At 48.4% G+C, this 26729-nt stretch overlaps 1 pseudogene across 1 annotated transcript in view; it reads left to right on the top strand.

Annotated features, from left to right (window-relative positions):
- The window catches only part of LOC309548286 (gastrula zinc finger protein XlCGF66.1-like), a 55780-nt pseudogene extending 31951 nt beyond the window's left edge, over positions 1 to 23829 (top strand). The window contains exons 4-5 of the transcript XR_014226166.1: positions 13655 to 13721; positions 23138 to 23829. The product of XR_014226166.1 is annotated as a gastrula zinc finger protein XlCGF66.1-like (transcript). The remainder of the gene's footprint in view (positions 1 to 13654; positions 13722 to 23137) is intronic.
- The last annotated feature ends 2900 nt before the right edge of the window (positions 23830 to 26729 follow it).

The raw sequence follows: 26729 nt of genomic DNA, 5'->3' as shown, positions 1-26729 counted from the left end.
AGGGAGGAGAGGGTCAGACATGGAGAAGGGAGGAGAGGGTCAGACATGGAGAGGAGAGGAGAGGAGAAGAGAAGGGAGGAGAGGGTCAGACATGGAGAGGAGAGGAGAAGGGAGGAGAGGGTCAGACATGGAGAGGAGAGGGTCAGACATGGAGAGGAGAAGGGAAGAGAGGGTCAGACATGGAGAGGAGAGGAGAAGGGAGGAGAGGGTCAGACATGGAGAGGAGAGGGTCAGACATGGAGAGGAGAAGGGAGGAGAGGGTCAGACATGGAGAGGAGAGGGTCAGACATGGAGAGGAGAGGAGAAGGGAGGAGAGGGTCAGACATGGAGAGGAGAGGGTCAGACATGGAGAAGGGAGGAGAGGGTCAGACATGGAGAGGAGAGGGTCAGACATGGAGAGGAGAAGGGAGGAGAGGGTCAGACATGGAAAGGAGAGGGTCAGACATGGAGAGGAGAGGAGAGGGTCAGACATGGAGAGGAGAGGAGAAGAGAAGGGAGGAGAGGGTCAGACATGGAGAAGGGAGGAGAGGGTCAGACATGGAGAGGAGAGGAGAGGAGAAGAGAAGGGAGGAGAGGGTCAGACATGGAGAGGAGAGGAGAAGGGAGGAGAGGGTCAGACATGGAGAGGAGAGGGTCAGACATGGAGAGGAGAAGGGAAGAGAGGGTCAGACATGGAGAGGAGAGGAGAAGGGAGGAGAGGGTCAGACATGGAGAGGAGAGGGTCAGACATGGAGAGGAGAAGGGAGGAGAGGGTCAGACATGGAGAGGAGAGGGTCAGACATGGAGAGGAGAGGAGAAGGGAGGAGAGGGTCAGACATGGAGAGGAGAGGGTCAGACATGGAGAAGGGAGGAGAGGGTCAGACATGGAGAGGAGAGGGTCAGACATGGAGAGGAGAAGGGAGGAGAGGGTCAGACATGGAAAGGAGAGGGTCAGACATGGAGAGGAGAGGAGAGGGTCAGACATGGAGAGGAGAGGAGAAGGGAGGAGAGGGTCAGACATGGAGAGGAGAGGGTCAGACATGGAGAGGAGAGGAGAAGGGAGGAGAGGGTCAGACATGGAGAAGAGAGGGTCAGACATGGAGAGGAGAGGAGAGGGTCAGACATGGAGAGGAGAGGAGAGGGTCAGACATGGAGAGGAGAGGAGAGGGTCAGACATGGAGAGGAGAGGGTCAGACATGGAGAGGAGAGGAGAAGTGAGGAGAGGGTCAGACGAGGAGAGGAGAGGGTCAGACATGGAGAGGAGAGGAGAGGGTCAGACATGGAGAGGAGAGGAGAAGGGAGGAGAGGGTCAGACATGGAGAGGAGAGGGTCAGACATGGAGAGGAGAGGAGAAGGGAGGAGAGGGTCAGACATGGAGAGGAGAGGGTCAGACATGGAGAGGAGAGGGTCAGACATGGAGAGGAGAGGAGAGGAGAGGGTCAGACATGGAGAGGAGAGGAGAAGGGAAGAGAGGGTCAGACATGGAGAGGAGAAGGGAGGAGAGGGTCAGACATGGAGAGGAGAGGAGAAGAGAAGGGAGGAGAGGGTCAGACATGGAGAGGAGAGGGTCAGACATGGAGAGGAGAAGAGAAGGGAGGAGAGGGTCAGACATGGAGAGGAGAGGGTCAGACATGGAGAAGGGAGGAGAGGGTCAGACATGGAGAGGAGAGGAGAGGGTCAGACATGGAGAGGAGAGGAGAGGGTCAGACATGGAGAGGAGAGGAGAGGAGAAGGGAAGAGAGGGTCAGACATGGAGAGGAGAGGAGAAGGGAGGAGAGGGTCAGACATGGAGAGGAGAGGAGAAGAGAAGGGAGGAGAGGGTCAGACATGGAGAAGGTAGGAGATGGTCAGACATGGAGAGGAGAGGAGAGGAGAAGAGAAGGGAGGAGAGGGTCAGACATGGAGAGGAGAGGAGAAGGGAGGAGAGGGTCAGACATGGAGAGGAGAGGGTCAGACATGGAGAGGAGAAGGGAAGAGAGGGTCAGACATGGAGAGGAGAAGGGAGGAGAGGGTTAGACATGGAGAGGAGAGGGTCAGACATGGAGAGGAGAAGGGAGGAGAGGGTCAGACATGGAGAGGAGAGGGTCAGACATGGAGAGGAGAGGAGAAGGGAGGAGAGGGTCAGACATGGAGAGGAGAGGAGAAGGAAGGAGAGGGTCAGACATGGAGAGGAGAGGGTCAGACATGGAGAGGAGAAGGGAGGAGAGGGTCAGACATGGAAAGGAGAGGGTCAGACATGGAGAGGAGAGGAGAGGGTCAGACATGGAGAGGAGAGGAGAAGGGAGGAGAGGGTCAGACATGGAGAGGAGAGGGTCAGACATGGAGAGGAGAGGAGAAGGGAGGAGAGGGTCAGACATGGAGAAGAGAGGGTCAGACATGGAGAAGAGAGGGTCAGACATGGAGAGGAGAGGAGAGGGTCAGACATGGAGAGGAGAGGGTCAGACATGGAGAGGAGAGGAGAAGGGAAGAGAGGGTCAGACATGGAGAGGAGAGGAGAAGTGAGGAGAGGGTCAGACGAGGAGAGGAGAGGGTCAGACATGGAGAGGAGAGGAGAGGGTCAGACATGGAGAGGAGAGGAGAAGGGAGGAGAGGGTCAGACATGGAGAGGAGAGGAGAAGAGAAGAGAAGGGAGGAGAGGGTCAGACATGGAGAGGAGAGGGTCAGACATGGAGAGGAGAAGAGAAGGGAGGAGAGGGTCAGACATGGAGAGGAGAGGGTCAGACATGGAGAGGAGAGGAGAAGGGAGGAGAGGGTCAGACATGGAGAGGAGAGGAGAGGGTCAGACATGGAGAGGAGAGGAGAGGGTCAGACATGGAGAGGAGAGGAGAGGAGAGGAGAAGGGAAGAGAGGGTCAGACATGGAGAGGAGAAGGGAGGAGAGGGTCAGACATGGAGAGGAGAGGAGAAGAGAAGGGAGGAGAGGGTCAGACATGGAGAAGGGAGGAGAGGGTCAGACATGGAGAGGAGAGGAGAGGAGAAGAGAAGGGAGGAGAGGGTCAGACATGGAGAGGAGAGGAGAAGGGAGGAGAGGGTCAGACATGGAGAGGAGAGGGTCAGACATGGAGAGGAGAGGAGAAGGGAGGAGAGGGTCAGACATGGAGAAGAGAGGGTCAGACATGGAGAAGAGAGGGTCAGACATGGAGAGGAGAGGAGAGGGTCAGACATGGAGAGGAGAGGGTCAGACATGGAGAGGAGAGGAGAAGGGAAGAGAGGGTCAGACATGGAGAGGAGAGGAGAAGTGAGGAGAGGGTCAGACGAGGAGAGGAGAGGGTCAGACATGGAGAGGAGAGGAGAGGGTCAGACATGGAGAGGAGAGGAGAAGGGAGGAGAGGGTCAGACATGGAGAGGAGAGGAGAAGAGAAGAGAAGGGAGGAGAGGGTCAGACATGGAGAGGAGAGGGTCAGACATGGAGAGGAGAAGAGAAGGGAGGAGAGGGTCAGACATGGAGAGGAGAGGGTCAGACATGGAGAGGAGAGGAGAAGGGAGGAGAGGGTCAGACATGGAGAGGAGAGGAGAGGGTCAGACATGGAGAGGAGAGGAGAGGGTCAGACATGGAGAGGAGAGGAGAGGGTCAGACATGGAGAGGAGAGGAGAGGAGAGGAGAAGGGAAGAGAGGGTCAGACATGGAGAGGAGAAGGGAGGAGAGGGTCAGACATGGAGAGGAGAGGAGAAGAGAAGGGAGGAGAGGGTCAGACATGGAGAAGGGAGGAGAGGGTCAGACATGGAGAGGAGAGGAGAGGAGAAGAGAAGGGAGGAGAGGGTCAGACATGGAGAGGAGAGGAGAAGGGAGGAGAGGGTCAGACATGGAGAGGAGAGGGTCAGACATGGAGAGGAGAAGGGAAGAGAGGGTCAGACATGGAGAGGAGAGGAGAAGGGAAGAGAGGGTCAGACATGGAGAGGAGAGGAGAAGGGAGGAGAGGGTCAGACATGGAGAGGAGAGGGTCAGACATGGAGAGGAGAAGGGAGGAGAGGGTCAGACATGGAGAGGAGAGGGTCAGACATGGAGAGGAGAGGAGAAGGGAGGAGAGGGTCAGACATGGAGAGGAGAGGGTCAGACATGGAGAAGGGAGGAGAGGGTCAGACATGGAGAGGAGAGGGTCAGACATGGAGAGGAGAAGGGAGGAGAGGGTCAGACATGGAAAGGAGAGGGTCAGACATGGAGAGGAGAGGAGAGGGTCAGACATGGAGAGGAGAGGAGAAGGGAGGAGAGGGTCAGACATGGAGAGGAGAGGGTCAGACATGGAGAGGAGAGGAGAAGGGAGGAGAGGGTCAGACATGGAGAAGAGAGGGTCAGACATGGAGAGGAGAGGAGAGGGTCAGACATGGAGAGGAGAGGGTCAGACATGGAGAGGAGAGGAGAAGGGAAGAGAGGGTCAGACATGGAGAGGAGAGGAGAAGTGAGGAGAGGGTCAGACGAGGAGAGGAGAGGGTCAGACATGGAGAGGAGAGGAGAGGGTCAGACATGGAGAGGAGAGGAGAAGGGAGGAGAGGGTCAGACATGGAGAGGAGAGGGTCAGACATGGAGAGGAGAGGAGAAGGGAGGAGAGGGTCAGACATGGAGAGGAGAGGAGAGGGTCAGACATGGAGAGGAGAGGAGAGGAGAGGGTCAGACATGGAGAGGAGAGGAGAAGGGAAGAGAGGGTCAGACATGGAGAGGAGAAGGGAGGAGAGGGTCAGACATGGAGAGGAGAGGAGAAGAGAAGGGAGGAGAGGGTCAGACATGGAGAGGAGAGGGTCAGACATGGAGAGGAGAGGAGAAGGGAGGAGAGGGTCAGACATGGAGAGGAGAGGAGAGGGTCAGACATGGAGAGGAGAGGAGAGGGTCAGACATGGAGAGGAGAGGAGAGGAGAGGAGAAGGGAAGAGAGGGTCAGACATGGAGAGGAGAGGAGAAGGGAGGAGAGGGTCAGACATGGAGAGGAGAGGAGAGGAGAAGAGAAGGGAGGAGAGGGTCAGACATGGAGAAGGTAGGAGAGGGTCAGACATGGAGAGGAGAGGAGAGGAGAAGAGAAGGGAGGAGAGGGTCAGACATGGAGAGGAGAAGGGAGGAGAGGGTCAGACATGGAGAGGAGAGGGTCAGACATGGAGAGGAGAAGGGAGGAGAGGGTCAGACATGGAGAGGAGAGGGTCAGACATGGAGAGGAGAGGAGAAGGGAGGAGAGGGTCAGACATGGAGAGGAGAAGGAAGGAGAGGGTCAGACATGGAGAGGAGAGGGTCAGACATGGAGAGGAGAAGGGAGGAGAGGGTCAGACATGGAAAGGAGAGGGTCAGACATGGAGAGGAGAGGAGAAGGGAGGAGAGGGTCAGACATGGAGAAGAGAGGGTCAGACATGGAGAAGAGAGGGTCAGACATGGAGAGGAGAGGGTCAGACATGGAGAGGAGAGGGTCAGACATGGAGAGGAGAGGAGAAGGGAAGAGAGGGTCAGACATGGAGAGGAGAGGAGAAGTGAGGAGAGGGTCAGACGAGGAGAGGAGAGGGTCAGACATGGAGAGGAGAGGAGAGGGTCAGACATGGAGAGGAGAGGAGAAGGGAGGAGAGGGTCAGACATGGAGAGGAGAGGGTCAGACATGGAGAGGAGAGGAGAAGGGAGGAGAGGGTCAGACATGGAGAGGAGAGGGTCAGACATGGAGAGGAGAGGAGAGGGTCAGACATGGAGAGGAGAAGGGAAGAGAGGGTCAGACATGGAGAGGAGAAGGGAGGAGAGGGTCAGACATGGAGAGGAGAGGAGAAGAGAAGGGAGGAGAGGGTCAGACATGGAGAGGAGAGGGTCAGACATGGAGAGGAGAAGAGAAGGGAGGAGAGGGTCAGACATGGAGAGGAGAGGGTCAGACATGGAGAGGAGAAGGGAGGAGAGGGTCAGACATGGAGAGGAGAGGAGAGGGTCAGACATGGAGAGGAGAGGAGAGGGTCAGACATGGAGAGGAGAGGAGAAGGGAAGAGAGGGTCAGACATGGAGAGGAGAAGGGAGGAGAGGGTCAGACATGGAGAGGAGAGGAGAAGAGAAGGGAGGAGAGGGTCAGACATGGAGAAGGGAGGAGAGGGTCAGACATGGAGAGGAGAGGAGAGGAGAAGAGAAGGGAGGAGAGGGTCAGACATGGAGAGGAGAGGAGAAGGGAGGAGAGGGTCAGACATGGAGAGGAGAGGGTCAGACATGGAGAGGAGAAGGGAGGAGAGGGTCAGACATGGAGAGGAGAGGGTCAGACATGGAGAGGAGAGGAGAAGGGAGGAGAGGGTCAGACATGGAGAGGAGAGGGTCAGACATGGAGAAGGGAGGAGAGGGTCAGACATGGAGAGGAGAGGGTCAGACATGGAGAGGAGAGGAGAAGGGAGGAGAGGGTCAGACATGGAGAGGAGTGCAGTTGGAAGTGAACCACGTCATTGCCTGGGGAGGTTAACATTTTGGAGGTTAAACCAGGCAGTGAGGAAAAGTGATATCCCCTCCTTACTGACTGTCAAATGCCTCTGAAAAGTGACCTGAGCATGGATCTTTTCAGTAGAGTGGCAGTGCCTGCTGCAAATGCATACAATCCTTTGAGTTCACATGGTGCGCTGTAGTTTGGCTGCAGTGCTGCTGTACTCACAGTTTTCCTTAGCTGCAGTCCCATAGATTTATTTTAGGTTGTGCGTTTTTCCTGCAGTTCTTTTTATAAAGTGCATCAAAGCTCTTTTTCTTCATTTTAACAACTTAAGGACAGTTTTACCCCCTTGAGGACCAGGTCATTTTTTGCGATATGGCACTGCGCTACTTTACCTGACAATTGTGTGGTTGTGTGGTGCTGTACCCAAATAAAATTGATGTCCTTTCTGTCCCCACAAATAGAGCTTTCTTTTGGTGGTATTTGATCACCTCTGATGAATTTTTTTTTTTTTTTTGCGTTATAAACACACAAAAAAGAACGACCATTCTGAAAAAAAAACAATATTTTTACTTTCTGCTGTAAAACATTCCCAATAAAAAAAAATAAAAAAATTGAATTTTTTCATCATTTTAGGCCAATATGTATTCTGCTACATATTTTTGTTAAAAACAATCCCAATAAGGGTATATTGATTGGTTTGTGCAACAGTTATCGCATCTACAAACTAGGGGATAGATTTGTCATTTTTATTTATTTATTTTTACTAGTAATGGCGGTGATCTGTGTTTTTTTTGCGGGACTGCGACATTGCGGCAGACAGATCGGACACCTAACTGACATTTTTGACACTTTTGGGGGGACCAGTGACATTACTACAGTAATCAGTGCTAAAAATATCCACTGTTACTGTAATAATGACACTGGCAGGGAAGGGGTTAACACCAGGGGCAATCAAAGGGTTAAGTGTGTCCCCAGGGAATGCTTTCTAACTGTGTGGGGGATGGACTTACTAGATGAACACAGAAACCTGTGTTCCTAAATAGCAGGAACACAGGATCCTTGTGTTCATTACTGACAGAATGGCGTACTGCCTTGTTTACATAGGCAACCCGCAGTTCTGTCTCCATGGGGAGCGATTGTGGGTTTCTGGCACACATCGTGTCCAAAGTACCTGCTGATTGGCTTCCCCTCTGGCCAATTGGCACATGTCCCTGCTGTCTATTACACGAAACGACATACAGGTACGCCGTTTTGTGTAATAGTGTTAGGGCTCTTTCACACGGGCGGTCCGATCAGATCCGCCTGTCAGTTTTTTAGGCGGATCTGATTGGATCCTCCATGCAGCTCTATGGGGCAGCGGATGTCAGCGGAGACACCTCCACTGACACCCGCTGCCATCCGTATCCGATCCGGTCCGTGAAATCTGGACGGATGGAAACCCTATTTTTCCATCCGTTCAGTAATCGGATCGGATTGGATGAGAGCGGACAGGCGATCCGCTCTCATCCGATCCCCCATAGAGGGCAACGGGGGCTGAGACACCTCCCTCTGCAAGCGGAGACGGAGCTGTCATCCGCCGGCTCAGCGGGGATTGGTGGATCGATCCCTGCTGAGCAACACGGATCCGCCTACGGAGGCGGACCGCGTGAAAGAGCCCTAAAACTGCGTGGCTGGTAAGCAAGCAGTTAAATGTACAGCCTAATAGAAGTCTATGGGACTGGGGGAAACATGCAGGAAGACTGTGGGGACATCAGCACTGCAGCCAAATCACACTACATAGGGGCAGATCACTGCACACAATGCTGAAATAGAACTCCTTAGCTTCAGATAAGGAAATAGGGGAAGGAAGAGGAATTTGAGAGAGAGCAGGAAGGGGGGAGGAGGAGAGGCTGGTGAGTGGTGACAGTTCACTTACTTGAAAAGGCAATGCAGGCTTCATGCTTAGGATGTGACTGTCAGTTCAAACTTTCCCGCCCACACAATCCTCTTCACAGACCTCAGAGACACAGGCTTCCTGTGTGGGCGGGCACATTGAGAGAGGGGCGGGGGAGGAGGCAGAGCATTTCTGGAGGGGGCTGTGCAGTGTATGGAAGACAGAGACACTCAGCCCTGTGACTGGTGCAGCCGACCTCCCTGTCACAGGACACAAAGCAACTCGCAGCAGGAGCGTGTATGCTTTTCTAACATTACACAGCTCTATCTCGTCTCTTCAGGGGGGCGGGGTCAAGGAGGCGGTGCCATGGTGGAGCTCTTTTGAGTCCCTGGCTCTCAGGCTGCCTGCAAAAGGGAAACTGAACAAGGGGGCGGAGCCCCACGTTTCGGCCCCGCCCACCCCGACATCAATTCTTCGTTTTGACAGCTCCAGCCTTTTGCAGCTGCCCCACCAATCACTGGATGGACATTATGCTGAGTATTTAGCCCCGACCAACCCCACGCCTTGGGAGTGATTCGGGGCTAATCATTTTAAAAAGGAATATGAGACTCGGGGCTTTTTGGGGGCCAACTCGGGGCTATAGCCCCTGTCAGCCCCCCCCTGCCGACGCCACTGCTCAAGACTATACAGAGAAAGAGGACAGGCCAGATACCCAGGATTATCAGGTACAATATATCAACTAACCTTCCCTATCTATTTCTGCAGACTGTACACGGACGGTAACAATGTGTGAATGCACACGTGTCTTTTTCCTGTCACTGTAATACCTGGTCCAATACCTGTCTGATTTCATAGGTGATTGATTCAGTGTGATTCCTACATACAGGAGTTATTCCTGGCAGGGGCATAACTACAAATCATTGGGCCCCCTTTTTATGTTTAATGCCAGGTCTTGGAAATGTCACGGGTGGTATGGGGTCAATGGCAGCCTCATAAACCCTAAAATTGTAATAATTACAGCAGCTTATATGGGTACTCAACTTTGTCTGCTGCTTCTTTAAAAAGGCATCTTTCCTCTTTATTGAGCTGGCGCTGCCACAGGTTTTCTTTTCTTGGGTGGCTAGATTCCCCTTAGAAAGCATGTGAGACTTTAGGACTACAATAATGGATCTTTATTATCTTCACATGCACACACATATTCTATATTTAAATTGCCTCAACAGCTCCCCGTTTGGGGTCCTCTTCCACCCCCAGGCCCCATAGCAGCCACATGGGCTGCTGTGGCCATGTTACACCACCTGTTCCATGTAACCTGCACCTGTGTCATTCCACGGTCTGTGTGTAAGCTATGTGGACCACCTGTGAACTCTCCCAACGTGCCTTTATGGAATAATCCGCATTTATGTGAAATTTTCCAAAAGGGCAGATGGAGCGTTCTGGTCGAAACGAGGAGTGAAATTTAATTCTCACCTGTTCTCGGAAGGTGCGTTCTGCTCCTTTGCTGAGTTTCGTAGAGACTTTCACCTTCCCCCCCCCCCCTACAGCCTTCTTTAGATATCTTAAATTACGACATACAGCTGCAACTTAACTTGGCCTGAGTAACATTTCTATACAACCCTCCCCATTGGAATGACTATTAAGTGACCCAGCTCACTCTAAATCTGTATCTACATATCAATCTTCTTTATTGCATTCTATAACTACCAGACTTAGTCTTACTGAATCTAGATGGCGGGCAGATATACTGGAACTCAAGGAGGAGGTGTGGCAGGAGATTCTCCCTTTACAAGTCCCTACAGCAGGGTTTCTCCACCAGGGTTCCTCCTGAGGTTGTTAGGGGGTTCATTGAGCAATGAGTAATTTCTGCCTCTCAGATAAGTTCCCAATGACACCATTGTTCCTTTTAGCTATCTGTAAGGGAGGTAATTCTTCCCAATGATGACAAGAGTAAGGAGCATTCTTCCCACTGACTGTCCCACTAATGTGTCATGATTTGTTGATTTTTAATTTTTAGCAGGGGTTCCCCGAGACCAGAAATGTATTTCAAGGGTTCCACTGTGTTTGAAAAGGTTGAGAAAGACTGCCTTACAGTTATTTCTTCTAGGGATAAGGGTCTTCAAATCAAATTTTTTGTATAGGGCTTATTATACCTCATGTCTCCTTTTTCCTACTAAAATAGGGTACCTTCTGCTGCATGCTCTAAATGTTCTGTAGCGGATGGTACGTTTTTTATCATGCAGTAGGGGAATTGGGTATATATCGCGGGCCGATATAAACTGTTCCCGATATATCGGAATCGGCCCCCGGAGGTTACCAATTTTGCCGATATTTCAGGAAAGTGGAGCTTGAGGCATCACCCCGGTACCGGCGTCTATAGCCGACGGTCGGCTGTCTTGTAATGACAACCGATGCGGCTGAGAAGCCGCTCGGCTGTCATTACAAGGAGTTTTGAATGCTTTTAAATGTAGCGGAGGGGTTTGGGGTCTTTTATACCCCCAGATCCCTCCACAAAATTACCTGCATGGTGGTTATTCCCCATCCGGGGAGGGTGTTGTACACGGATCAGGAGTCCTCTAGGGGTGTATTATTGGCCCCTCCAGGTATTAGAGTACCCTTATATATAATGCAGAGCACTCTGCTTCATCGTATACTACTTTTTTGGCATACCAGCTGATGCGCTATATGCCATTTCTGCTGGCCGATGACGTTTGGCAGCTTACGTGCGTTTTCATTATGTTTTGATGACTCTGACCCTTCATCCACCCTCCCCGCTGATTACTAACTTTTCTACCTTTATTGTCATTACCTACTGACCACATACAGAGCATTGATACATTAGCTCCAGAGGAAGCTTAGGGCGAAACATGTCGAGCACTATGGCTCAACGGAACTTTATGATTATGTGCCAACACATTGTTCGATCTTCCTGGGAAGACAGTATATCTTCCTGTCGCCTTTGGTTAGGATCGCCTTTGATGTGAAGTATCATTGAATTTCCAATTGTTATCTAAATGTTTTGTACTTGCCCACCACTTTACTAGCAATGTAACTACCAAAATTGTCCATGTTGTATCAACATGTTTCCCTCTATGAATGGGATATTATATCGTCATGTTTTTTGTGATCTTCCTTGATGATTTTATATAAACTATTTAATAAAATGTTATACTTTTAAGTATCTAGTGCCTGCAAAGTCCATGTTTCTTTTTTCTCAGTTTTCTATCTGTGGTGGTGGCGGATGGCGATTCACATTGTCTCCATTTGCTCACTGAGGTGGATGAATCTATCTCCAGATCAAAAACTTATGGCACTTTTTACATGCTCAACAACTATTTATGTATCTATAAGGGGGGGGAGGTTTGGGACTTTAAATGAGGCGCACAGTGGGAGTGCCGTGTGACTCCATCCCTGTTCAGTAGGTAAAAAGAAGGAGGTTGGGACTTTAAATGAAAGGCGTGATGAGACTGGCAGAAAACGAATGGCATGTTTATTGGTACATACAGTTCAATATAACATATACAGTATTGACGTCTCATGACGTCGTTGCTCCGGCGTTTGGTCTCCTCCTTCAGTGCATATGAGACAGCTCTTGAGACGGCCATGCCTGCTGGCATGTCCGGTCCCTGGCTGTCTCTCCCGTGCACTGAGCGTGACGCTGGGCTCACTTTGACTGGCGGCTTCCTGGCGGATGCGGAGCACCGTGCATTGGAGTCTGGGCTATACTTGCCGGTATCACACATTTTCACCTCTTCCTCTTTCATCTTTTCCGGTCTCAAATCTCCTTTTCAGTCACACCTTTCTCAAACCTTTTTGTTCTCTTTTGGTTTGGGTCTGCACAATTATTTTTCTCACGTGGTTGCTCAGCCATTTCCTTGGCTCCCGTAACACCTTTCTTTCCTCTTTATTCACACAATGCACCACCACATTTTGCCTTTCCTTATATGTCATTATCACAAGACACACTATCATATACTTTTTATTTCTTATGTTAGACCATAACACTTCTTCATACACCTTTTATCCACCCATACCACAACACACGTTCACACATCTCATACCACAAATATACTACACATTTCATATTACAATACATGATCATACATATATCTAGTAATTTTTATCCATTATGCTATATTATACTATAGGATCATATACCTCTCATTCAATAATGTTATAACCATAATACATTATATAATACCACACAATTTTTATGCAAATGCTATATTATACTCCAGGACCATATACCTTTTATCCATCTATGTTATAACCATAATACATTACATATTATTATATACAATTTCCTACCTTTCTTATTTTATTCTGCAGCAGCACCATGGTGACTCTTATCTTTTATACTCTGTATTATTACTAATACCATTATATACATATATTTACATATTTTTGCTAGATACTCTTCCATGCTGCTGTATATCCTTGACTTTTTACTACACCTACTTCAGCCCACACCCATCATGTGTGCGGTGCGCTCAGCCTGGCCCGCCGGCCTTGTGCGCCCTCAGCTCCCGGGGGGAGCTCATTGGGACATATCCACTCTCCTTTCCAATTGTCATCTGAGCTTTTCATAAGTGTGGGTATGTATGGGGTTTAGCACCTTCTCCCTCCCTCCCCCATTCTCCAATTCATATTATCAGCACTGTGCCAATTTCCTTATGTTTATTTTTAGATTTTCACATCTGCTCCTTATAAAGTGGCGATTTGGGCCACGAAACGCGTTGAGATCATGATGTTTTAAATCCTACTACCATTTTATTACTACTTGGAATTTAATTTTATGATACTATGTATACTCTCCAATACTCCATCATATACGGAATCCTACTCTGTTGATTTATATGTAATTGGACTGTGGGATCACTTATCAGCTCTCTCAACATACAATAATTTTTTGCAATACTGTATATGTTATATTGAACTGTATGTACCAATAAACATGCCATTCGTTTTCTGCCAGTCTCATCACGCCTTTCATTTAAAGTCCCAACCTCCTTCTTTTTAACAACTATTTATGCTTCATGATATTTATTCATGCTCAACTATTTATGCTTCATGATGATGATTATTATTATTATTTATTATTATATTTATTTATAGGATTTATATAGCGCCAACAGTTTGCGCATGATATTTATTCCAGCGCTGCATCTATGTTTCCATTTATATCATTACATACCAGTAATTTGTGCTAGTGGCTGTATTTCATCTCTCTCAGGAAGCGCAGGTTTTTGTATTTTCATATTTATAACATGCTTGTAAGAAAGTATAAGCGATATATTTGTTTTATTTATTCTGTAACCAGAAACTGATATGTACAAATTTTTGATGCATGTACAATAATAAAAATTACCTTTAAAAAAAAAAAAATATATATATATATATATATATATATATATATTATTTAGTGTAATGTGTTCTTTTTGACAGGAGGAGGTTGAAGACAGGACACTGCAACATAAGGAGGATGAACCTGAATTAGATCTCATCAGTGCAGGTGATTATCTGAAAATGTGTTAATTTTTATAAGAATAGTGTTTTTTTTTTTTTTTTTTTTTTTAAGTTTTTCACAATTATTATTTTTAAAAGTATTTATATAGCGCTGTCAATTTATGCAGAGCTTTACATATATATAGCATACAAACAGCAATGGCAATGTAATATTTAAAGTTTATTTAAATGCAGTCCTTAGAATCCCATAATAGCTTTAACATATTAACCACTTCTGGACCAGGCCTATTTCTGACACTTATTGTTTACAAGTTAAAATCCGTTTTTTTTGCTAGAAAATTACTTCGAACCCCCAAACATTATATATATATATATATATATATATATATATATATATATATATATATATATATATTATTATAATTTTTTTTTTTTTTTTATTTATCAGAGACCCTAGATCAGGGTTTCTCAACCAGGGCTCCGTGGAAGACCAGGGTTCCTCCTGAGGTTGCTAGGGGTTCCTTGAGCAATGGGCAATTTCTGCCTCTCAGATAAGTTCCCAATGACACCATTGTTCCTTTTAGTGATGACAAGAGTAAGGAGCATTTCTCCCACTGACTGTCACACTAATGTATCATGAGTTGTAGATTTTTAATTTTTAGCAGGGGTTCCCTGAGACCACAAATTTTATTTCAAGGGTTCCTCTGTGTTGAAAAGGTTGAGAGAGACTGCCCTAGAGAATAAAATGGAGATCGTTGCAATATTTTTTTATCACACCGTATTTCCGCAGCGGTCTTACAAACGCAATTTTTTTCGAAAAAATACACATTTTTTTTAATTAAACAAAAAAAAAAAAGTAAAGTTAGCCCAATTTTTTCCATAATGTGAAAGATAATGTTACGCCGAGTAAATAGATACCCAACATGTCATGCTTCAAAATTGCACACGCTCGTGGAATGGTGACAAACATTGGTACTTAAAAATCTCCATAGGTGACATTTTAAAGATTTCTCCAGGTTACCAGTTTAGAGTTACAGAGGAGGTCTAGAGCTAGAATTATTGCTCTCACTCTAACGATTGCGGCGATACCTCACACGTGTGGTTTGAACACTGTTTACATATGTGGGTGCGACTTGCATTGTGCGTTTGCTTCTGCGCGCGTACTAACAGGGACGGGGCACTTACATTTTTTTTTTGTTTTGCTATTTATTTTAGCTTTTATTTTTACACTGTCCATTTATTTTAATCACTTTTTATTCCTATTACAAGGAATGTAAACATCCCTTGTAACAGAAATAAGCAGGACAGGTCTGCCTAGGAGGAGAAAGGACCGGATAATTTTCCCCGCTACTGACGGCTCCAGAAATCGTGAAAAACGACTGGGAGGGGGGGGGGGGGACGAACTTCTCCCGGCGCCCATAAAGGTGATCCCGTGGCGAATTCACCCCTGGGACCAGCTATCTGCTGCCATAACCCCGGTATTTAACGTCAAAGTACCGACGGGTATATATGCAGTGGGCAGTCAGGAAGTAGTTAATGACATTTTAATCATGCTTCTGCATTGTCACCCTGACACCCAGGTTTCTGATGGGCTCACAAGTGGCCTTTTTAACACTCATCATGCAGGCATGGTCCACTGTTGTCAACATCAGAACAGAGAAAGACCATGCAACCATTGCTGGAGTGCAGATCCAGTCTATATAGATGGGGTCTTTTGATGAGGCAGTGTGGCTTCCACGCAGATTTGAAAAACTAACACTTCTTATAACACATTGAGGGGCGATTTACTAAAACCGGAGATTGCTATATCTAGGACCGGAAGGATATGCCCCCTTCCTGACCAGGCCCTATTTTGCGATTCGGCACTGCGTTACTTTAATGGACAATTGTACGGTCGTGCGACACTCTACTCTGCGCTATAAACAAAAAAATAGCGACAATTCTGGAAAAAAAAAAAAAAAAAACAATATTTCTCTTACGTCCTCTGACAGTCGCTGCCCACTCATACAGTCTTCACTACTGGGTATTGGTCTTATCCACAGGAGTAAGCTAGGCAGAAGATTTTGTTAGAAACTTTCACAAAACAATTTGCATAGACACACCTATAGGGGGCTGTCCCTCTGGTCCAATACCCCCCTGCTAGCAGCATTCCCAATTCAGTTTGTCTTTTGCCTAGTTAGGAGTAGGCAGGCTTCTCTTGGCTGGGGCTGCAGTCTCAGCCTCTTCTTAATTTTTATTTCTGCTAAGTGATTTTTCTTTACACTGATATCTTTTTATTTGTTCCTGCGCTTAGTTAGTCAGACTTTGGAAGACTACAGCGTTTGATGGGAATCGGACTGGATGTACTAGCGCCTTACAGAATCCCAGCCTGCCATCGAGCGTTAGCAGGCTATGCGTACACCCTACACCCGGGCCTCGCAAATGACCTGTCCCTGTCCTCGGGGACAAAGCCTGCGGAGTGGCTACTTCGCTAGGATGTCTCAACTGCGGTACGCCGCGTGTTGCTAGAATCTTGTTCGACTGACGGCACCCCCACCCAGAGTGGGAGGTTTTCCGTCAAAGACTGGCACCCACGTTTTCGCTGAATCGGTGAGTACCATGCTACCCCTCTGTCTATCCGATCGGGGTTGTATGTGGGGCCTCTGTTATGGGGATGGCAGTCTATTTGGAGTCTGTGATATCCCCCTCATGTCTGTCTGTATGGTTCCCGTGTGTCTCTCACGTTCCTTGCGGGGGCGCTATAGCTGTCCTGCCGCGGTGTGGGGGGTTTGCGGGGGTCCCTATGTCCCTTGTGGTGCTTGTGCTACGTTTTGGGGGTACAGACATGTTTGTGGTGGCCACAGCGGTGTAAAATCGCGGGGCCGCCATTTCGGGTGTGGGCAGGCTGTTTGGCTCAGGTAAGGGCAGCAGCCATTTTCTCTGTAAGGCTTGGTGCCCTTTCGGGCGCCATCTTTAGTGTGAGCAATGTGTTTTCCCCATGTGCTCGGCGGCCATTTTCTCTGAGCCTCTCCCATAGACTTACATTGGTAACCATTTTCTTGTGGCTTAGACCTCTGTTCGGCCTCTAGTGGCGTGACATCTTTTCCTCTCTCCAAGCACTCAGATCGAGCTGGCAGCGTGGTATTGTATAGATACACTTCTGGGGGGCTTTTCTGCTATATTTTTGGGCTTATATCTCTGCTGGCAGTTATATCCTTCAGTGCTTAGTAGCACAGGCTAGTCACTCATTGCGGTACTTTGCGGAGGGAACCGCCGCTATCGCCGTTTTAAAGGGCCAGCGCCATAAAATTTCTAAGTGTGTTTTATGGAGTCCCAGGATAGCAAATTCCCCCCAGCTCTGGTGGAGGGTTCAGGTACTCCTGAATCCTCTGCAATAGTCTCACTTACTGCTGCACTTGCGACTTTAGCGTCCAAAGTGGATCTGTTGATGTCTGAGCGGGCTTCTAAGAAGAGGCCTAGGCTTTCTCAATCTCCTGATTCGGAGCTAGATATGGTTGCCACGGACAGTGTACCCCCTGAGGGGTTTCCGTCCTCTCAGTCGGATGGGGAGGAGGAGGAGGAGGGGGAGGATTCCCCCTCCGGCTCTGCGAGAGAACGCGCTGCAATGTCTGCGCTCATTAGCTCTGTTAAAGACACGCTACATTTAGAAGATGAGCCTCACCTGCCGGGTAAGCGGTCTTCCTTTTGGGACCCGCAGAACCCAGAAGTCGGTTCAGGTGTTCCCCTGTCCCGCTGAGTTTCACGAAACAGTGACCGAACAATGGCGCAATTTAATGCGCAATTTTGTGGTACCTAAGCGGTTTCAGTACCATTATCCCTTTATCTCCGATGGATTCGTGCTGGACTGTGGCCCCTAAGGTGGACTACACGGTATCCAGGTTGAACAAAGCCACCCTGATGCCCGTAAAGGATTCTCCGGTGTTCAGGGACCCGGCCGATAGGCGGGTGGAGTCTCTTACCTGCCACTCCTATATGGTGGCAGGTTCCTTGATGAAACCTGTGTTCGCCACAGTGATGGTCTCTCAGGGTGTGGTGAAGTGGACTAAGGTGCTAAGACGCACCCTTGTGGCTGATTCCGCCCCTCCTGCTACTCTGGAGATAGTGGGCCAAATTATTCAGGCTGTTTTATACCTGTGTGATTCAGGCTTGGATAAGGCCCCTTTAGTCTCCCGCTTATCTGCGGTCGCAGTGACGATCCGTCGCATCGTGTGGTTGAAAAGCTGGTCAGCCGACTAGACTTCCAAGAAGATGGTGTCTGACATCCCTTATGCAGGGACTCGCCTTTTTGGGGACTCCCTGGACGAATTTGTAAAGGGGTTACTGGGGGTAAAAGCACACTTCTGCCCCAGGTGTCCAGGGGCAAGTCTTTCCGCGGTAAGTGGGGCCCTTCCTTTAAACCTAACCCAAATCCTTCAAGGCCTCTGGTGGCCAGAAGAAGCCTTGGGCGGGCAAACCTAAAGCCGCCCACACTGGCACGGCGGCCCAGTCTGCCTCGACCTGAAGGGGCGCCCTCACCCATTTCAGGGGTGGGGGGACGTCTGCGTTGTTTTCCCAAACCTTGGCCGTCCAAGATTCAGGACGGATGGGTTCAGGAACTCATTTGGTCAGGGTACAAGATCGAATTTCGATCGCACCCAGCAGACAGTTTATTTCCCTCCAATCTTCATTTGACCCCAGATCGTTTCCAAGATCTCCAACGGGCGGTTCAGGATCTCCTCGCCCAGGGGGTGATTGTCCCGGTGCCACATCGGGACAGGTTTCGGGGTTTTTACTCAAATCTGTTCACGGTGCCCAGAAAGGAAGGCAAGGTGCATCCAATTCTGGACTTAAAGTTTCTGAACCGCTTCGAGCGGGTTCAAAAGTTCCCCATGGAATCCCTGCGAAATCGCGGAGGAGCATTATCAGTTCGTGGCGTTCCCTTTCGGTCTCGCTTCGGCTCCAAGGGTGTTTACCAAGGTGTTGGCTCCTGTCCTGGCCCTGTTGCGGGCACAGGGGATTGCAATCCTTGGGTATCTGGACGATCTCCTGTTAAGGTCGAGTTCTGGTCCGACTCTGTTGCGCGATCTGTCAACCACGGTTCAGACGCTCCAGGAGTTCGGGTGGACCATCAATTTTCAGAAGTCGACATGGTCTCCTTCTGTTCACCTTCCTTACCTGGGGATGGTTCTAAACTCCGCCCAAGCCAAAGTCTTCCTGCTGGAGGACAAGCTCCGGACTCTGCAGAACGAGGTCAGAACCTCATCGCTCAGGACCTGCATGCGGTCCCTGGGATTGATGGTGTTAGCCTTCAAGGTGATACCATTTGCACAGTTCCACACATGATCTCTGCAAGCGGAGATTCTGGCCAGGTGGGACAGGCATCCTCAGTCCTGGGAAAGGAGGATATCTTTGAGCCACCGAGTCAGAGCGGATCTTCTGTGGTGCAATATCCATAATAAAATTGGTGACAGTGAACAATCATATAAAATATTTAAAATTATTAATGCTAATAATATGACTGTGCAATATCTCAAAAGTAATAAACATATGTGCAAATAACAAGCAATATTAAAATAATATATATATTTATGATTTTAGTGTCCAATAATAATGTGATATAAAGTGCCAAAAAACAGTCCTCTATATGTGCTCAAGCCACCGATTTGTGGCTGTGCTCCCAAAACCAAGTGCGTGACCAGGGTGTCACAACTCCTTCCTACTGGTGCACCCCCTTGTGATTGGGCGCTCACCTTAAATAAAGAGAAATTACGCTCAAATGCTGAATGCCTGAAGGTTCCAGGTGATCTATTCCCATAGATTGGCCAATCTTCTCCTTAACAATCATATGTGGAATGGAATTGAATATAGGTGCTAAGTAATTCCTCGTATCCTTATCCCATAGGCAATCCTTTTTAACCTCTCAATGATCTGTGTTCTTGTTAACAGCCTCTATCCTAATGAAAATCCATATGAATTGTATGAATAAAAAAAGATATTTGATGCATCCCACCTCTGATTCATTTGTGTAATGTAAAAAAGCCTATTTCTTTCTCTCACAAAGCAAACTTCACATCAGTAGCTCTCAGGATTGAGTCCCAGGCTTAAAGCTTCTTCTGTGGTGGCTCCAGTCTCCGGCTCTGACGGAAGGGAAATCCTTCCGGCCGTTGTCATGGACAGGTGAGGCTGGGGTGGCGTTCTGGGCAATTTGTCTGCCCAGGGCACTTGGTCGGTGGAATAATCCTCTCTACCGATAAATGTCTTGGAACTGAGAGCGATCAGACTATGTTTGTTCCGTTGGTCGGATCGGCTTCGGGGCCGCCCTGTGCGTGTGCAGACGGACAACGCAACTGCAGTGGCTTACATCAATCACCAAGGGGGCACCAGGAGTGCCCGGGCGGCCAAGGAAGTGGCCGAGATTCTGTCCTGGGCCGAGATGCATGTCTCGGCGCTTTTAGCAGTTCACATTCCAGGTGTGGAGAACTGGCAGGCCGACTATCTGAGCCGTCAGACCCTGGACCAGGGGGAATGGTCCCTACACCCGGAGGTGTTTCAGATGCTGTGTGCGCGATGGGGATCCCCGGACATGGATCTGTTCGCGTCTCGTCTAAACAACAAAGTGGGAAGGTTCGTGGCAAGAACACACGATCCTCTGGCAGATGCCTTGGACCCGCTGGTGGTGCCTTGGAATCGTTATCGTCTGATTTATGCCTTCCCCCCCGATTCAGTTGTTGTCCAGGTTCCTTCGCAGGTTGGTCTCGGAACCAAGGTTGGTGATTCTAGTGGCCCCGGACTGGCCGCGCCGGTCTTGGTACGCGGACATCATTCAACTGGTCGTCGAACCTCCCTGGCGGCTCCCTCTACGGGACATTCTGCTGTCGCAGGGGCCGATCTTCCATCCTGCTTTACAGTCGCTGGCTTTAATGGCGTGGCTGTTGAAAACCAGGTCTTGAGAGATCAGGGTCTCTCGTCGGCGGTCATTCCTACCTTACTTAAGGCAAGGAAGGCCTCGTCCGGTAAGATTTATTATCGTACCTGGAAGGCTTATTTCGCATGGTGCGAGTCGCAGGGTTTCCATCCTCGCTCCTTTTTGGTGGCGAGGGTATTGGCATTCCTGCGATCTGGCGTGGACCAGCGTCTTGCACTGACCACTATCAAGGGTCAGTTATCTGCGCTGGCCATTCTTTTCCAGCGCCCCGTGGTGTCAAATTCCTTGATCCGCACCTTTATTCAAGGGGTGCATTATCTGGCTCCCCCTAGGAAGGCACCCTTGCCTCCTTGGGACTTGAATTTGGTTTTGTCCGTTTTGCAACGTCCTCCATTTGAGAACATCCGGGTAATTCCTCTGCCTGCACTGTCACGGAAAGTCGCCTTTCTGGTGGCAATCACATCTGCTCGCAAAGTGTCGGAGTTGGCAGCCCTATCTTGCCGCTTTCCCTACCTGGTTGTTCATAGGGATAAGGTGGTCTTGCGACCAAAGGTGGTATCGGAATTCCATCTCAATGAGGACATTGTCTTGCCTTCGCTGTGTGCGAATCCTAAGGAGTTTGCCTTGCATTCCTCGGATGTAGTCCGGGCGATCAGGGTTTACCTGTCGTCTACTGAATCCTTCAGAAAGTCAGATTCTCTTTTTGTCCTTCCTGAGGGTCCTCGGAAGGGTATGGCTGCGTCTGCGGCAACCATTTCTAAATGAATCAGACAGACGATTATCCAGGCTTATTCGCTTAAGGTACGGGTTCCGCTCTTCCCTGTCACGACGCAATCTACCAGAGCGGTGAGTGCGTCTTGGGCCTTTCGCCATCAGGCGTCAGTGTCCCAGGTGTGCAAAGCGGCAACCTGGTCGTCCGTGCACACCTTTACAAAATTTTACAAACTTGATGTTTTGGCGTCGGCAGATGCCTCCTTTGGCCGCAAAGTTCTGAGTGCGGCAGTGCCTTAGGGGAGACATGGCGTTTTTAGCCTGTCCCCTCCTGTTGGGGTTTTTTCCCCCTTGGTTATTTTGCTTTCCTGGGTTTGTTCGCTCCTGTTGAGCTTTCCTGTTGCCCAGTGGTTGCCTTTTCTGGTTCAGATACGGTTCTTTTCTCTGACCTGAGTGCTGCGTTGCCTTTTGAGACGGTTAAAAACCCCCTATAGGTGTGTCTATGCAAAGTGTTTTTTGAAAGTTTCTAACAAAATCTTCTGCCTAGCTTACTCCTGTGGATAAGACCAATACCCAGTAGTGAAGACTGTATGAGTGGGCAGCGACTGTCAGAGGACTCAGAGAAAAGAATTTTACGGTTCTTACAAAAATTCTATTTTTTCATCACATTTTTTCAAAAATCTAAATTTTTTTTTAACATTTTAGGGCAATTTTTCTGCTACATATTTTTGGTAAAAAAAAAATCGCAATAAGCGTATTTTGATTGGTTTGAGCAAAAGTTATTGTGTCTACTAACTACGGGAAAGATTTATGTCATTTTTTTATTGTGTTTTTTTTTTTTTGTTTTTTTTTTTTTTTTTTTGCGGGACTGCGACATAGCGATGGACAGATCGGACCCTTGACTGACATTTTTGACACTTTTGGGGAGACCAGTGACATTACTACAGTAATCAGTGCTAAAAATATGCACTGTTACTGTATATAATGACACTGGCAGGGAAGGGGTTAACACTGTGGGTGATCAAGGGGTTAAATGTGTACCTAGGGGCGTGTTTCTAACTGGGGGGGGGGGGGGGTGTAGCTTGTGGAATGACCATAGAGCCATGTGATCCTATATAGAAGGATCACATGGGCTCTGTGATCATTCCAGAGAGAACAACGGTCGGCTGTGTATACAACTTCTTCTCTCTCAGCGGGGAACGATCACGGGTGTCAGGCGGCAATCGGAGCCGCCTGCCCGCTGCATCGGCTTCCCCGCTGACGAGCGGGAGTGCGCTCGCCCCTTAGCCTCGTGCACGCGTCCGCCATACATTTACGACGGTTTGCCCTTGGAGCGGCTGCCTGCCGTCGTATAACTGCGGCAGGCGGTCAGGAACAGGTTAAAGGAGAAGTCTGGCTGTACTTCTCCTGCGGATCACAGTTCCTTCTAAAGCCTGCTGACGTCACAGCTGGTCCATGCTCAGGAAAGATCGCGAGACCATATGGTTGAGATCCACCCACATGCCTTGACCGGCACCCAGCTCAGTCCCTCAGAGGGCTGCTGAGTGCCTGAGCCGGCTGCTCCCGCCCCCTTTACAGCCCAGCTCTCCTATGAGCGCGTAGGGGCAGAGAGCCCATCACTGACAGTCACCAGCTCTCTTCTCACGGAGCTGTGAGAAAATGGCAATCGGTTCTTAGTGCTATAGCCGGCAGGGGACAGATGCAGCATCGGACCGAGATGGATCGAATCTTGGCCGATCCCTGCAGAACTGACCAAAATTCGATCCAACTATGGCCGGCTTTAGTCATTCTTCTGCTTATATAGCTAAATCTAAATGTACAAATATACAATGTCCTTTTTCCATTAGTTTTGTCTATCAGCTGTGATAAAAATCCCCCAAATCCATCTCCTGCATCTCCTTCTTCTGACTGTACTGCAAGTTCCACCAAATTTGAATGCTATTCTGCAGACAGACCACCCAGTCCAAATTCCTCTCTTGTGAGCACAAGATCTGTGGCTGTCCAGGATAAAGAGCGGCCTTCTCAAAGAAAACCAAAAGTGGCGGAGTCTGTGACAGAACGACTGAGGGCGCAGTACTCCTATATTCCTCCCAGCAAGCGTCGGAAAGGCAATCCGGTCCCACTCAGGAAAGAGGCGAAAAGTTGTGTTCCTGCCAACCCCTGGGAGACAGAACTTACCAAAGATCTGGATGTCATTATGAACCAGGAAGGTGTGGCTCAGACTGCCTACCAGTGTTCCCAATGCCAAGAGTGTTTAGACAACGCAGAGGATTGTATTACACACCAGGCACTGCACAAGTCTAAATCCTTGTTTTTGCCCTTCTACCCTCCAACTTCTTTTGTGAGCATGGACTTTAGCGGCAAGCAGAAACCGTTTGTTTGCTTAGATTGTGGGAAATGTTTTATGTATAGGTCTGCGTTCACGAGACACCAGCGAATTCATACAGGAGAGAGACCCTTCATCTGTTCTGAGTGTGGGAAAAGCTTTTCCCAAAATACGCACTTGGTGAAACACCGCAAGAACCACAGTATTGCCTGAGTTAGGGCTGTGTTAGGAAATAGGTGTAATTGAGGAGAGCCTCTTATGGTTGGCTCTACCCCCAACTCTCAAACAGTGTTAGATTACACCCACATCAATCCCACTATTCGTAACTGTAATTGCTGTCACAAGACCTTCAAGCTCTGCCACTATCTCTACTCACCCAGACATTGAGCCCCGGTTCACACTTATGCGAGTGCGGGGTTCGCATGTAATGTCGGAGCGCACTGCTCCTTCATTACATGCGATCGGCTGTGCGGTGCGAGTTTAGCCATACACTTTGTATGGCTAAATTCGCACCGCACCCGCAGCAAACACTCACAGGACCCTTTTTGACAGCCACATCAGGATCGGATCGCACAGCGGTTCACACTTGTGCGATCCGATCCTGTGCGAACTGCAAGATCGCACTGCGATATGCAATCAAACTGGGGGTGTCGTTAAGATTACATTGACACCCCCAGCGTATCGCATATGGCAGTGTGAACTGCCAGGGGTGCGTGTGCGATGTGGGAACAGGCTGCGGATTCGCAGCCTTCCCGCATCGCATAAGTGTGAACCAGACCTCAGACTCTGCTTCTTTTTTTTTTTTTTTTTCTTATACAACCAGATTTTTTTTTTTTTTTATCAAGTAGACAGAAAGTCTACCATTAAGAACAAATAATAAAGAAAAGAGAAGAAAAAAAATTTTTTTTTAAAGGAAATAAAATGTATCCCCAAACTATGTTGAACCCTACCAACAGACCACATACTACTTTAGCCATAGCTGCCTATTCATTTAATCATTCTGCCATAAGACTTACCCCTTCTCCAGAGGTAATAAATAGATCCCACATCTTCCATTTTTCCGCATGTCCATCTCCTCTATGCTGGGAGGACGCAATCAGATTTTCCATCCTATTAATCTCCTCCACCCTCTTGAGCCATTGAGCAATCTGCGGAGGGGTCGTCTGTTTCCACATAGATGGAATACATGCCCGAGCGGCATTCAAAAGAGGAATGCTTTGTCTAGATCAATATTCATCCAGACCCTAAAGCTTCATCTATAATACTACATACCAAGACCCTCAAGCCCGGTCTACATCACTATTCTTCCAGACCCCCCAAGTTCTGCTTTCATAACTACTCATCCAGACCCTCAAGCTCTGCCTACATCACTACTTATTCAGACCCTCAAGCTCTGCCTCCATACCTATTCATCCAAACCCTCAAGCTTTGCCTACATCACTATTTACCCAGACCCAGAAACTCTGTCCAAATCATTACTCAATACTCACCCAGACCTTCAGATTCTGCCTTCATCACTACTCTTTTAGACCCTCAAGCTCTGCCACCATCACTAATCACCCAGACATTCAGACTCTGCTTATGTCACTACTCCTCTGGACCCTCAAGCCTTGTCTACATCACTGTTCATACATACTCTCAAGCTTCATCTACATTACTTTATACCAAGACCCTCATGCTTTGTCCACATCACTATTCATCCAGACCCTCAAGCTTTATCTATTTCACTACATACCAAGACCCTCAAGCCCTGTCTACTAAGGCCCTCAAGCTTTGTCTATATCACTATTCACCCAGACCCTCAAGCTTCATCTATATCTATGAGAATGTTTGACCATTCTTCCAGAAGCGCATTTGTGAGGTCAGGTGCTGATGATGGACTAGAAGGGCTGGCTCGCAGTCTCTGCTCTAATTCATCCCAAAGGTGTTCTGTCGGATTGAGGTCAGGACTCTGTGCAGGCCAGTCATGTTCCTCCACCCCAAACTCGCTCATCCATGTCTTTATGGACCTTGCTTTGTGCACTGGTCCAAATCATTTGGTGGAGGGGGGATTATGGTGTGGGGTTGTTTTTCAGGGGTTGGGCTTGGCCCCTTAGTTCCAGTGAAGGGAACTCTTAAGGCATCAGCATACCAAGACATTTTGGACTGTTTCATGCTCCCAGTTTTGTGGGAACAGTTTGGGGATGGCCCGTTGCGGTTCCAACATGACTGCGCACCAGTGCACAAAACAAGGTCCATAAAGACATGGGTAAGCGAGTTTGGGGTGGAGGAACTTGACTGGTCTGCACAGATTCCTGACCTCAACCCGATAGAACACCTTTGGGATGAATAAGATTGCAGATTGAGAGCCAGGCCTTTTCGTCCACATCAGTACCTGACCTCACAAATGTGCTTCTGGAAGAATGGTCAAACATTCCCATAGACCAGTGATTCTCAACTCCTGTACCTGGAATGCACATCACATTTTCAACAGGACAGCTTAGCAATGGCAGCCTTCCTGCATCTCCCAGGGCAAGTTTATTTTAAGGATTAAGATATTAGGTTAGGTGTAAAGATGCAAATTAAGCATGAAGGGTCCACAGGTTATCAGTTAAAGTTTAAACATTAGGTTATAGTGTTAGTGTAATAGATAATTGTTAAGGGAAGTCAAGGGTTAAAGCAGTAATCTAAGGGTTAGGTTTTAAGGGTCAGATGTGAGGAGGGTTAAGTGTTGGGGGTCACAGCTAGGTTAAAATTAGGGCAAAACGGAGAAAACTTTTTTCACTTTTTCTGACACCAAAAACCCCCTACTGAACACTGCTAACGCCATTTTCCTGGTGATGACACATAAGGTGATTTACTAAAGGCAAATAGACTGTGCACTAAAAAGAAAGGAAAATTCCCCCAGGGTTTTTTTTTTTTTTTTTGCAGCAAGTAAATCTTGAAAACAAAATTGTAAAATTTTTGATTTTATTAACAAATTGTTAAAAGATTCCACATGGGATAAAACATGAGCTCTGGTTACAATATTAACCCATCAAAAATAATGACATAAAAAATGAGAACAATACAAGAATAACAGACAATCAGAACCAAAAAATTGGTACGCCGACACGTTTCAACCTATTCCGTAA

Source organism: Pelophylax lessonae (assembly GCF_965119305.1).
Source record: "Pelophylax lessonae genome assembly, chromosome: 2".
Taxonomy (NCBI): Eukaryota; Metazoa; Chordata; class Amphibia; order Anura; family Ranidae; genus Pelophylax; species Pelophylax lessonae.
The sequence above is the reverse complement of the archived record's forward strand: the minus strand, read 5'-3'. Positions and strand labels throughout refer to the sequence as shown.